The sequence below is a fragment of the Triturus cristatus genome, chromosome 1_2, assembly GCF_964204655.1.
Source record: "Triturus cristatus chromosome 1_2, aTriCri1.1, whole genome shotgun sequence".
NCBI lineage: Eukaryota > Metazoa > Chordata > Amphibia > Caudata > Salamandridae > Triturus > Triturus cristatus.
In genome coordinates, this window is record NC_140580.1 from 129,372,553 (window position 1) to 129,386,889 (window position 14,337).

A 14,337-nucleotide genomic window follows, 5' to 3' on the forward strand; every position below is an offset into this window, starting at 1 on the left:
ACAGATAATGGAGATGACTCAAGGGCCAAGGCACACATTACCCAACAGAAAGGACCTCTTAACAATGCAAAACGGAAAGGTTCTACACCCAGAACCAGAGAGCCTAAGCCTGGCAGCATAGCTCCTGAGGGCATAGAATTTACTCACCTCAACCTCCCAAAGAGCACAATGGCAGTACTCAGAGAAGCAAGAAGACCTACGACTGTGAGAAAGAGCCATCTTTCTAGCATGGTATGCCCCCACTTTTTGCTGAATTGCTGAATGTACTTTGACTGAGTGTGCCCTGGACTCCTGCCAATCAGGTGCCCAGGGCCTATGTTCCCTAAACAAAACAAACCCAAATTGGCAAACCTTGGCCACATGTCAGCTCCTGGTAAATGGTACCCTAGGTACCCAGGGCCTTGTGACCAGGGAAGGCCTCTAAGGGCTGCAGCACTCCTTGTGCCACCCTTAGAGGCCCTGTACCCTTACACACACACACTGCCTTTGCTGAGTGTTTGGGTGCAAGACAAAAACAAAGTCGGCATGACACACATCCCTGTGTGCCATGCCCATCACCTACACTGCCATGGCATACATCAGTCACCCCTCTAGCTGGGTGCCTTATGCCAATTGTGTGGGTACAGGAGCAAGAGCCCTGTGTCCCTACAGTGCCCAGGTCCATTCCTGAGCACTGTAAGTGCAGTGCTGCCATTTAAGAGCACATGGTGCTGAGAGCTCGTCAAACACGAGCTCCACAGCACCATAATGGCAACAGTAAAGACTGAGAAGTTTGGTATCAAACTTCTCAGCACATTAAACCCACACTGATGCCAGTGTGGGATTTAATGTACACAGCACCCCAGAGGGCATCTTAGAGGTGCCCCCTTAAACCTAACCTACAATCCACGTCTGCTCTGAGGCTGCCTAGGCTGCCACCCAGCAGACATGTTGCTGGACCCCTGGGTAGGAGAGCCCCTGCTCTCCTGGGCCTGCAACAATGCACATCCTGGACGAGGTGCTAAATCTCCTCCCCCAGGATGGGCAGGGGGAAGCTTCAAAGGCATGCCGCCTCTGTGAGCTTCCCCAGGCCCCTGCAACCCCCCACTCTGGCGGGAAGCTTTGGCCGGAAACCCCAAATAAGGACAGGGGATGTGCCAGCCTCCCTCAGGTGGGGGAGGCGAGGTGAAGCACATCTCTGGGGTCTCGCCATCTTGAAGATGGGGAGCCCTACCCTATTAGGACTAGGCTACTGCCCCCCTCCCACAGGAGAGGGGCAGGATAGGGGGTGTACCCACCCCAGGACAGGGACCCATTGGTCCCTGCCCTTCACCTACCTGTAACGCCCCTAAATCTAGTATTTAGGGGCACCCTGAACCTTCCTTCCCCAGATTCCAGATTCAAAACTACAAAGAGCAAGAAGAAAGAAGACCTGCCCTGCAGCTGCTAAAAAGAGGAAGACACCAACTGCTTTGGCCCCAGCCCTACCGGCCTGTCGACCCTCGAACCAGCTCCTGCTCCAACCCGGCATCTCTTGTGGCCAGCAACCTCACCAACCCCGGAGGACCTGGCTACCTTTTGGCTCTAAGCCCCTGGGACTCCCATGAGTAGAGGCTCTACTCAAAACCTACCTCTAATCCCTGGCAGCAGCCCGGAACCACTAACCCAGCGCACAGTGCACCAGCCAAGTCTGGCCAGTGCCGGAGTGAACAAAGACCCCGAGGACGACCCCACGGCGACTGTGACCCCGAGTCCGGCACCCAAGGACCTCCCTCGACACTCCTGAAGAAGCCTGCAGCCTCAGAACCAGGTGCCCCCCCTACCGCGATCAACAGAGGGTAATATTTCCCGACACCAAAAGGCACCCCTGCACGCGGCGCCCCGCGGCCCCCTGTGCCCAATCCCGGGGTACCTACCTATCCTCCAACTACCCAACTTACCTCTCGAAGTGGTGGTGGCACCTGAAGAGTCCTCGTCCCCGAGCTTGCAGTCTTTTTCTAAACCAGAGATTTCCCATTAAAATCAATTGAGCGCCCAAAGGCTCAAAAGCACTCTGCACCCAGCCGCCCGAGTGGCCCTGGCAGTGAAAACTCTACACCTACCTACTTCCCCACTTGCCCTAAGTAAGTGACCAGGAGCCCAGCTCCCACAGCCGCGTGGCTTGCCAGTCAGCAGCCACCAACCAAGGCCCCCCTATCCCTCATAGGATAACATTGGGCCTAACTCTCTCTGCACCCGGCCGCCCTAGAGCCGCTGAGGGTGAACCAACTGTACCTACCTGACCCTGGGGGACCCCTGAGTCTATGCCCAGAACCTCAACTCTGCCAGTCGAGTACTTACCCTTAAACCGCTAACTCTATTTTCCTCATAGGGTAACATTTTCCTGAAATTTCTTCTAAGTGTGGACTTTTCAAATCTTAAAATATTCACCAAAAATCAGCCGAGTAACGAAAACGAAATTACTCACCTGCTCTTAGGTGAGCTCCCAGTGCTGGGTCTTGGTGCCCAGCACTGACTCTGAAAAATACTTACAACTGCACTTACCCGTAACCCAATTTTCTTCCATAGGAAACCATTGACTGTTTTTCTGTGAAATTTCTTCTAAGTGTCGATTTCTGCAATCTTTAAATATTCTTCAAAAATCGTATAATATTTGAAAACGTAATTACTTACCTGTTTTGGATAAAGGTCCCAGTACTGAGTCTAGGCACCCAGTACTGGATTACAAAAGTAACGAGAACATACTGTACCTGCAACTTGAATTTTCTTCCATAGGGAATCATTGACTGTTTTCTTTTAAATATTTTCTAAGTGTCAACTTTTAAAATAGCTAAATATTGTTTAAAAATCATTACAGTAATTAAGTCGACTTTCATCACTTGATTCTGAGTACTGACCCAGGTCTGAATCTAGGATCCAGTCCTGGAATTCCAAAAGTAATCTAAAAAGTAATCTGTTGCAAATAACTTTAATTTACCATTGAGCTCAATGCATTGTTGTGTTTAAAAATAGAGTTGCCTACTGCAACCGCTTGTAACTGTTTACAAAAGTCAATTGCATTTTGCAAAAGTATTTATATGAAACATATCATTCTGAGAAAGTGTATTTTAAATCCAAGTGTTCGTTCTAAAATAAAACAAGCATATATTTTTTGTATATAAACCATTGGTCTAGAGTTCAGTTATTGAGTGTGTGAGACCATTTGCTGACTGAGTGTGTAAAACAAATGCTTTACACTGTCCTCTGATACTGCCTTACTGCTCGACCAAGCTACCACTTTAGAGAGTAAGGTTATATCTAACTTTAACCTCTGTCAAACCCTGGGGGACTGTGGACTCTGTACACCCTGTACCTATTAAGGAACAGTATATACAGAGCCACTTTCTCACAATGACAAGTAAGTGTTACACAGCAAAATGGAAAAGATTCTCTAATTGGTGCCTTATAGAAAAACTGTCAAGAATTACCACAAGAGCATCAACAGTACTAAAATACTTAACATATTTACTACAAAATAAATTGAGCTACACATCTATAAGGGTGCACTTAGCAGCAATGGTAACGTTCACAAGGGGAGAAACAGGGGAAAGTTTCTTCATATCCCAAGTGGTAAAAAGATTCCTAGAAGGAGTAAAGAGAATAGCACCTCCAAGAAAGGTGCCACCACCGACATGGAATCTCAATGTAGTACTAGCTCAAATGATGAAGGCACCATTCGAACCACTCCACAAAGCAACACTACAAATGCTCACGCTAAAAACTGCGTTTTTAGTTGCTATTACATCACTACATAGAATAAGTGAATTGCAAGCTCTAAAACTGCAAGAGCCCTACTTCCAAATACATAATGACAGATTCATCATGAGAACTGATCCACAATTTATGCCAAAGGTGGTATCGAAGTTCCACGTAAACCAAACTATACAAATACCACGTTTTTTTCCAAAAACCAAAGACACAAGCAGAAAGGGCATTACACACCCTGGACGCCAGAAGGGCAGTCATGTACTACATAGAAAGAACCAAAGAATATAGGAAAACCAAACCATTCTTTATATCATTTGCCAACCGTTTTCTTAGACGACCAGTCACAAAGAATAACATTGCAAGATGGATTGCACAAGCCATACAGTTCTGCCACAAACGGGCAGGTCAGACATTACAAGGAGCACCGCACGCTCACTCAACAAGGAAGAAAGGAGCAACAGTAGCTTTCCTAGCAAGTACGCCTATTCAAGCGGACTGCCAAGCAGCAACATGGTCTTCAGTGCACACGTTCACAAAGCACTATTGCATGGATATTCAAATGAATGAAGAAGCACAAGTAGGACAAAAGGTCTTGCAGCATATTTTCACAAACCAACGCTCATCTTCCACCCAACCACCACAAGACTAGCAAACCGCTACAAAGTCTATGCACAGCATAGTGAATCCAGAAAAGATTCACACTGCAAAACGTATAGTTTCTTACCTGTCGGTGTAGTATTGCAGCTTGAAGAATTTTCTGGATTCACTAGTGAACCCACCCTCCTCCGCCAGAAAGATGAGACAAGAGGAAGAAATAAATGAAACAAGAAAAAAAAAAAGAATGCAAAGATGGCGACCAAAGGTGGGAGCTTCCGGAGAAAGCACTTCATCTTCACAGAAGGATTATAAATGGTGGTATGTCGACGCTCACCGGCCATGGGAAAGAAAAAAAAAGAAATACTACAATTCCAGATCCAACCACTAGATGGCGAAATAATGCACAGCATAGTGAATCCAGTAAATTCTTCAAGCTGCAAAACTACACCGACAGGTAAACTATGCGATATCCCTCTTACGCTCCACCCAAGGTCGTGGATATAAACCAGTAATCCAGTCTGCTAAAGGTTCTAGTGGCAGGAGTGTGGCAGGAAAACTGTCGAGTGGTTGGGTGGCGTTCTCGCCATATATCGATCAAGTGAATGCCCTCTAGAATGTCTCGTAGTGTGCCAGTCATACGAGGCTTAGTGTGGGGTCGTGGGGGCTCATGGTCGACTGAACCGTCAAGGATGCAATTAACGTCTCCGGCTAACAATATTGATGCCCCCAGATACGGTGATGCCGCATCCGTTAGGGCGGGGGGAAAAAGAGGAGCAGCTGTCGTCGGGGGCATTTACGTTAATAATGCACAATTCCCTACCATCAGACTTCCCTTACAAGATAACATATCTCCCTTCTGGGTCAGTAACATGATGCAGATGCTGAAAGGGAACCCCTGGAGCCACCCAAATGAGAGCCCCTCTAGCAAATCCAGAATATGAGGTAGCATATAATTGCCCTCTTCAGCATTTTCATAAAAACGATATAGTATCCCCCCAGATATTTGTCTCTTGCCACAGCTATTTTTTACCTTTTCAGGTAGGCAAATACTCTAGAACATTTTTCTAAGGCAACTATGCCTCAGACATTCCATGTAATCAACTTAGTCATGGTGGCTGCCATGAAGCATACAGGTCATGCATGCTACCGCCTCACGGCCATTCCGCCTCAAGCCATTCATGCAACCTTAAACATGTAACCATCTGTGAAAAGCTGGGTTTCTGTTGCAGTTACCCCCCACTCTTGCCAGAACTACTGATGAACTTTGACTTGATGTGCCCTGGGTCCCTTCCAATCAGGTTCCCAGGGCTCTTTCCCAAACCTGTACCAAATCCAATTGGCACCCTATCCACAGGTCAGCCCCTGGTAAATCTTACCCCAAGTACCCAGGGCACTGTGACCAGGGAAGGCCTCTAATGGCTGCAGCACTTATTGTGCCACCCTTATGGGCCCTTTACCTTTACACTCACACTATGCCTTTGCAGGCTGCGTGTTTTGGTGCAGAACAAAGTGGAGTCAACATGGCACACATCCCTGTGTGCCATGCCTACAACCCACTGCCCTGGCATGGATCAGCCACCCCTCTAGCTGGGTGCACTATACCAGTAGTGAGGGTACAGGTGCATGAGCCCTGTACCTCCACAGGGTCTAAGTCCATTCTTAGACATTGTAAGTGCAGTGCTGCCATTAAGAGTATATGGTGCTGGGAGGTTGTTGTGAGAAAGTGGCTCTGTATATAATGTTCCCAAATACGTACAGTGTGTACAGAGTCCACAGTCCGCAGAGGATTGGCAGAGGTTAAAGTTAGATATAACCTTACTCTCTAAAGTGGTAGCTTGGTCGAGCAGTAAGGCAGTATCAGAGGACAGTGTAAAGCATTTGTTGTACACACTCAGTCAGCAAATGGTCTCACACACTCAAGAACTGAACTCTAGGCCAATGGTTTATATAAAAAATATATGGTTGTTTTATTTTAGAACCAACAATAGGTATCAAAATATACTTTCTCAGAATGAGATGCTTTAGTTAAATACTTTGCAATAGGCAATTGACTTTTGCAGATAATAGTTAGATTTGTTGCAATAGGCAACACAATTTCAAACGCAATAATACATTGAGCTCAATGTGAATTTTAAGTTATTTCCAAGTGATTACTTTCAGGATTACTTTTCTAACTCCAGGACTGTATCCTAGATTCAGTCCTGGGACAGTTCTTGGAAACAAGTGAGTAAATTCGTTTTAGTTACTGTTGTTATTTTTAAGCAATATTTTGCTATTTTAAAAGTTGACACTTAGAAACTTTTGCTAATCAAATTACCAATGTTATCCTATGGAAGGAAATTCACTTAGCAGGTAAGTGGGGTTATGGTTACTTTTTCTAGGTCAGTGTTGGATCCTAGATCCAGCACTAGTGTAACACCTGTAAGCAGTTGAGAAACTACGTTTAAGTTACACAGGCGATTTTTAAGGAATATTTATAAGTTTGCAAAATCGACACTTAAAAGAAATTTCATAGAAAAACAGTCAATGGTTCCCTTTGGAAGAAAATTCAAGTTACGGGTAAAGTATGTTCTCGTTACTTTTGTAATCCAGGGCTGGGCTCCTAGGCTCTTTACTGGGACCTCTATATAAAACAGGTAAGTAATTACGTTTTCACATTTGGTACGATTTTTAAAGAATATTTGTAGTTTGAAAAAATCGACACTTAGAAGAAATTTCACAGAAAACCAGTCAATGGTTTCCTATGGGAGAAAATTGAGTTAGTGGTAAGTACGGTCGTGAGTACTTTTCAGGGTCAGTGCTGGGCACCAGGATCCAGCACTGTGATCTCTCCTAATAGCAGGTGAGTATTTCCGTTTTCGGTTGATTTTAGGTGAATATTTTAAGTTTTAGAAACTCCACACTTAAAAGAAATTTCAGAAGAAACCAGTCAATGGTCCCCTATGGAAGAAAAGTGAGTTATCGGCTTTTGGGTAAGTACTCGACTGGCAGAGTTAAGGTTCTGGGTACAGACTCAGGGGTCTCCAAGGGTCAGGTTGGTACAGTTGTTACACCCTCAGCGGCACTGGGGCGGCCGGGTGCAGAGTGAGTTAGGCCCATTGGTATCCTATGGGAGGCAGGGGGGCCTTGATTGGTGGCTGCTGACTAGCAGGCCAGGCGGCTGTGGGAGCTGGGCTCCTGGTCACTTGCTCAGGGCAAAAGGGGAAGTAGGTAGGAGTAGAAGTTGCACTGCCAGGGCCACTCGGGCGGCTGGGTGCAGGGTGCTTTTGAGCCTTCGGGCGCTCAATGGATTTCAATGGGAAAGCTCAAGGACGAACAGAGACTGCAAGCTTGGGGACGAAGATTCTTCGGGTGCCAACACCACTTCGAGAGGTAAGTTGGGTAGTTGGAGGATAGGTAGGTACTCAGAGTCGGGCACAGGGGGCCGCAGGGTGCCGGGTGCAGGGGGTTCCTTTTGATGTCGGGAAATCTTACCCTCTGTTGATCGCGGTTGGGGGGGGTCCCTGGTTCTGAGGCTGCAGGCGTCATCGGGAGCGTCGAGGTGGGTCCTTGGGTGTCGGATTCGGGGTCACAGTCGCCGGGGGGACGTCCTCAGGGTCTTTGTCCAGTCCGGCACAGGCCAGGCTTGACGGGTGCAGAGTGCGCACGAGTCGCGGTTCCTGGCTGGTGCCAGGGGTCTGTTACTTGCTTTGAGCAGAACCACTGCTCGTGGGAGTCCCAGTCTTTTACAGTCACAAGGCAGTCAGGTCCTCTGGTTTTTTTGAGGTTGCTGACCACTGGAGATGCTGCGGTTTAGCAGGAGCAGGTTCGAGGGTCGACAGGCCTGTGGGGCTGGGGCCAAATCAGTTGGTGCCTTCCTCTTGTAAGCAGCTGAACGGCTGGTCTTTTTGTTTCTTGTTCTTCTTGCTTGGTTCGGAATAGGGATCTGAGGAAGGAAGGTTCAGGGTGCCCCTAAATACTAAATTTAGGGGCGTTACAGGTAGGTAAAGGGCAGGGACCAATGGGTCCCTGTGAGACAGTGGCTCTGTATATACTGTTCCCAAATAGGTACAGTGTGTACAGAGTCCACAGTCCCCAGAGGTTTGGCAGAGGCTAAAGTTAGATATAACCTTACTCTCTAAAGTGGTAGCTTAGTCGAGCAGTAAGGCATTATCAGAGGACAGTGTAAAGCATTTGTTGCACACACTCAGGAAATGGTCTCACGCACTCAAGAACTGAACTTTAGGCCAATGGTTTGTATAAAAAATATATGGTTATTTTGTTTTAGAACCAATAATAGGTATTAAAATATACTTTCTCAGAATGAGATGCTTCAGGTAAATACTTTTGCAATATGCAATTGACTTTTGTAAATACTGGTTACAGGTTTTTGCAATAGGCAACACAATTTCAAACACAATAATGCATTGAGCTCAATGGAAGTTTTAAGTTATTTGCAATAGATTACTTTCAGTATTACTTTTGTAACTCCAGGACTGGATCCTAGATTCAGTCCTGAGACAGTTCTTAGAAACAAGTGATAAAAGTCGTCTTAGTTACTGTTGTGATTTTTAGGCAATATTTTGCTATTTTAAAAGTTGACACTTCGAAGAAATTTCATAGAAAAATAGTCCATGATTCCCTATGGGAGAAAATTCAAGTTGCAGGTTAAGTATGTTCTCGTTACTTTTGTAATCCAGTACTGGGACCTCTATCTAAAACAGGTAAGTAATTACGTTTACACAGTTGGTACGATTTGTAAAGAATATTTGTAGTTTGCAAAAATTGACACTTAGAAGAAATTTCACAGAAAAACAGTCAATGATTTCCTACGGAAGAAAATTGGGTTAATTGTAAGTACGGTTGTGAATATTTTTCAGGGTCAGTACTGGGCACCAATATCCAGCACTGGGATCTCTCCTAATAGCAGGTGAGTATTTTCGTTTTCATTACTCGGTTGATTTTAGGTGAATATTTTAAGTTTTAGAAACTCCACACTTAGAAGAAATTTCAGAAGAAACCAGTCAATGTTACCCTATGAAGGAAAATTGGGTTATCGTCTTTTGGGTAAGTACTCAACTGGCAGAGTTAAGGTTCTGGGCACAGACTCAGTAGTCTCCCAGGGTCAGGTAGGTACAGTTGTTACACCCTCAGTGGCACAGGGGCTGCCGGGTGCAGAGTGAGTTAGGCCCAATGTTATCCTATGGGAGGCAGGGGGGCCTTGGTTGGTGGTTGCTGACTTGTAGGCCACGCGGCTGTGGGAGCTGGGCTCCTGGTCACTTGCTCAGGGCAAATGGGGAAGTAGATAGGTGTAGAGGTTACACTGCCAGGGCCACTCGGGCGGCTGGGTGCCGGGTGCAGGGTGCTTTTGAGCCTTCGGGCGCTCAATGGATTTCAATGGGAAAGCTCCTGGTTGAACAAAGGCTGCAAGCTTGGGGACGAAGTTTCTTCAGGTGCCACCACCACTTCGAGAGGTAAGTTGGGAAGCTGTAGATTAGGTAGGCACCCAGGGCTGGGCACAAGGGGCCGCAGGGCGCCGGGTGCAGGGGTGCCTTTTGGTGTCGGGAAATCTTACCCTCTGTTGATCGCGGTTGGCGGAGTCCCTGGATCTGAGGCTGCAGGCGTCGTCAGGAACGTTGAGGTGAATCCTTGTGTGCCGGATTCGGGGTCACAGTCACCGGGGGGACATCCTCGGGGGCTTTGTTCACTCCGGCACAGGCCAGGCTTGGCGGGTGCAGAGTGTGCAGGGTTCGCGGTTCCCGGGCTGATGCCAGGGGTTAGGAGCTGGTTTTGAGCAGAGCCTCTGCTCATGGAAGTCCTAGGTGCTTGGAGCCAAAAGGTAGCCAAGTCCTCCGGGATTTGTGAGGTTGCTGGCCACAAGAGGTGCCGGGAGGTAGCAGGAGCAGGTTCGAGGGTCGACAGGCCGGTAGTGCTGGGGCCAAAGCAGTTGGTGTCTTCCTCTTCTTAGCAGCTGCACGGCATGTCTTCTTTCTTCTTGCTCTTCTTAGTTTTTCGTAATCTGGAATCTGAGGAAGGAAGGTTCAGGGTGCCCCTAAATACTAGATTTAGGGGCGTTACATGTAGGTAAAGGGCAGGGACCCATTGGTCCCTGCCCTGGGGTGGGTACACCCCCTATCCTGCCACTCTCCTGTGGGAGGGGGGCAGTAGCCTAGTCCTGATTGGGCAGGGCCTCCCATCTTCAAGATGGCGAGTGCCCGGAGATGTGCTTCACCTCGCCTCCCCCACCCGAGGGGTGAGGTTGGCAGGCTGGCACATCCCCTGTCCTTATTTGGGGTTTCCGGCCAGTCTTCCCGCCAGAGTGGGGGTGAAAACCGGTGGGGGCCAGTTTGCTGGTTACAGCAAGTGGCCTGGGGAAGCTCACAGAGGCGGCATGCCTTTGAAGCATCCCCCTGTCCATCCTGGGGGATTAGACCTAGCACCTCGCCCAGGATGTGCATTGTTGCAGGCCAAGGAGAGTGGGGGCTCTCCTACCCAGGAGTCCAGCAACCTATCTGCTGTGTGGCAGCCTAGGCAGCCTCCCAGACCAGACGTGGATTGTAGGTTAGGTTTCAGGGGCATCTCTAAGATGCCCTCTGTGGTGTTTTGTGCATTAAATCCCACACTGGCGTCAGTGCGGGTTTAATGTGCTGAGAGGTTTGATACCAAACTTCTCAGTCTTCAGTCTTCAGTGTTGCCATTATGGTGCTGGGGAGTTCGTGTTTGATGAGCTCTCAGCACCATGTACTGTAAATGGCAGCACTGCACTTACAGTGCCCAGGAATGGACCTGGGTACTGTAGAGGCACAGAGCTCATGCTCCTGTGCCCACACCACTGGCATAGGGCACCCAGCTAGAGGGGTGGCGGATGTATGCCAGAGCAGTGTAGGTGGTGGGCATGGCACACAGGAATGTGTGCCATGTCGACTTTTTGTCTCGTCTTGTATCCAGACACTCAGCCTGCAAGGGCAGTGTGTGTGTGGGTGTGTGTGTGTGTGTGTGTGTTAGGGTACAGGGCGTCTAAGGGTGGCACAATGAGTGCTGCAGCCCTGAGAGGCCTTCCCTGGTCACAAGATCCTGGGTACCTAGGGTACCCTTTACCAGGGGCTGACATGTGGCGAGGGTTTGCCAATTTGGGTTTGAGGTTTTTTGGGAAGGAACATAGGCCCTGGGCACCTGATTGGCAGGAGTCCAGGGCACACTCAGTCAAAGTACATTCAGCAATTCAGCAAAACGTGGGGGCATACCATGCAAGAAAGATGGCACTTTCTCACAGTCCCTTCCCTGGGTTGGGTACACCCCCTATCCTGCCACTCTCCTGTGGAAGGGGTGCAGTAGCCTAGTCCTGATTGGGCAGGGCTCCCCATCTTCAAGATGGTGAGAGCCCGGAGATATGCTTCACCTCGCCTCCCCCACCTGAGGTGTGGGGTTGACAGAGGCTGGCACACCCCCTTTCCTCCCTTGGGGTTTCCCGCCAGTCTTCCCGCCACGGTGGGGGTCGGAATCGGTGGGGGCCAGTTGCGGAGTACAGCAAGTGGCCTGGAGAAGCTCACAAAGGCGGCATGCCTTTGAAGCTTCCCCTGCCCATCCTGGGGGAGGAGACCTCGCCCATGAGGTGCATTGTTGTAGGCCCAGGAGAGCGGATGGCTCTCTATCCTGGGGTCCAGCAACATGTCTGCTGAGTGGCAGCCTAGGCAGCCTCTCAGAAAGGACGTGGATTGTAGGTTAGGTTCAGGGGCAACTCTGCCCCCTGAACCTAACTGTTGTGCATCTTACATTAAATCCCACACTGGCATCAGTGGGGGTTTAATGTGCTGAGAAGTTTGATACCAAACTTCTCAGTCTTCAGTGTAGACATCATGGTGCTGTGGAGTTCGTGTTGACGACCTCCCAGCACCATATACTCTTAAATGGCAGCACTGCACTTACAGTGCCCAGGAATGGACCTGGGTACTGTAGGGGTGCTGGGCGTGTACACCTGTTCCCACACCACTGGCATAGGGCACCCAGCTAGAGGGGTGACTGAGGTATGCCAGGGCAGTGTGTGTTGTGAGCATGGCACACAGGGATATGTGCCATGTCGACTCTCTGTTTTGTTCTGCACCACGATACTCAGCCTGCAAAGGCAGTGTGTGTGTGTGTCAGGGTACAGGGCCTCTAAGGGTGGCACAATAAGTGCTGCAGCCCTTAGGGGCCTTCTCTGGTCACAAGGCCCTGGGTAGCATTTACCAGGGGCTGACATGTGGCCAGAGACCCTATTGGGTTTAGGCTTCATGCAGTTTTAGGGAAGGAACACAGGCCCTGGGTACCTGATTAGCAGGAGCCCAGGGCACACTCAGTCAAAGTACATCAGCAATTCAGCAAACAGTGGGGGCATACCATGCAAGAAAGATGGCACTTTCTCACACAATGAAGAAGTAGAGGGAGGATATGAGGATAACTACCAACCTCCCCCAGTTCATAGGGAGAGAAGGGCCCCAGTGGCCCTGACTCCAAAAATAAACCCCTCAGCACCTAGAGCCCACAGAGGTGGATCAGGTGCTGCTGAGGACTTTGAGGACAGCCTCAATGAGGACAACCTTTTAGCAGGGTTGACTAAAAGAGTGGATCTAGAGACCAGACTCCTGGCTCTAGAGAAAGAGAGAGCCGCATCAATGATGGCAGCAATTTACTAAATAAGGATGAAGAGCAATCTTATGATAGTAAAATCTCCAAAGAGATTGTCCCTAAATATGAAGAGAGTGATGATATCACAAAATGGTTCACAGCTTTTTAGAGGACCTGTGAAATGAGAAAAGCGAAGAAGTCACACTGGGGGGGGGGGGGGGGGCACTCCTTTGAGAACTGTTTTCTAGTAACAGCAGTGACAGTGTCCTGACCCTTACAGGGGCAGTTGCTGGGTCTTATGACCTCATGAAGAGAACGCTGATTGAGGGCTTTGGACTCACAACTGAGGAATACAGAACTAGATTCAGAGGGACCCACAAACTCCACAACCAATCCTGGATTGACTTTGTTGACTACTCAGTTAAAAGACTAGGTGGTTAGTTAACTGGACATAATGTGCATGATTTCAATGGACTTTACAATTTGTTTATGAAAGAACAAATTTTAAGTAATTGTACTAAGCAAAAGTTACATAAGCTTTTGGTAGACCTAGGTCTAATTTCTCCCCAAGAATTGCGAAAGAAGGCAGACCACTAGGTCAAGACAAGGGTGCCAAAAACAGCCCCTGGGGGTGACCAAAAGAAAGGGGTTACAAAACCTCCCCAGGGGAAAGGTGGTGAGAATCCCCCAGATACAAATCCTGAGTCTTCAAAAGGGCCCCAAAAATCTGTACAGGGGAGTGGGACCTAAATCTCTTCCAAGTCCAACAATAGGTACAGGGGAAAGACCTTTGATCCCTTAAAGACCTGGTGTAACAACTGTAAGAAGTTAGGACACTTAACTGGAGATGCTACTTGTCCTAACAAGACACACCCTACTCCACCTACAGCTACTGCTGGTGTAGCCATTCTCCAGATGGGATCAGCAGCGTGCCTCGATCAAATCTGTTTGCACACTGAAGCAGTTCTAGTCACAGAGGGGGAAGTTGAGTGTGACACTTTAGCTGTATGGCCACCCAACTTAAAGAATGATTTGCAATGACCTTGGATCAATGGGAATAGAATAGAAGCACTGGGGGATACAGGTGCCAGTGTCACTATGGTGAGAGATATACTGGTTTCCCCAGAGCAATACCTGAATGGGAAACTTAGCTAGTCACCAATGCTGACAGTGTTATTGCTAACCATGCCATGGCTATGGTGACATTAGACTGGAGGCTGGTTACTGGCCCGAAACAGGTAGTGGTCTCTCCAAAGCTTCTAGCTGCATGTCTGCTTGGTAATGACCTGGAAACCTCAGCATGGGCTGAGGTAGAACTTAAAACCCATGCAGCAGTGCTGGACATCACTGAGATTGTGTGTCAAGACTAGAGAGCACAGAGCCGAAAGCAGGGTGAAAAAAGTGTTGGACCCTGAAAGTATGGCCCAACCT

General features: G+C 48.4%; 1 pseudogene across 1 annotated transcript in view; it reads left to right on the forward strand.

Moving 5' to 3' along the window:
* LOC146866946 (lysine-specific demethylase 5B-like) overlaps positions 1-14,337 on the forward strand; it is a 455,463-nt pseudogene that overhangs the window by 116,018 nt on the left and 325,108 nt on the right. The gene's annotated exons all lie outside the window — the stretch shown is intronic.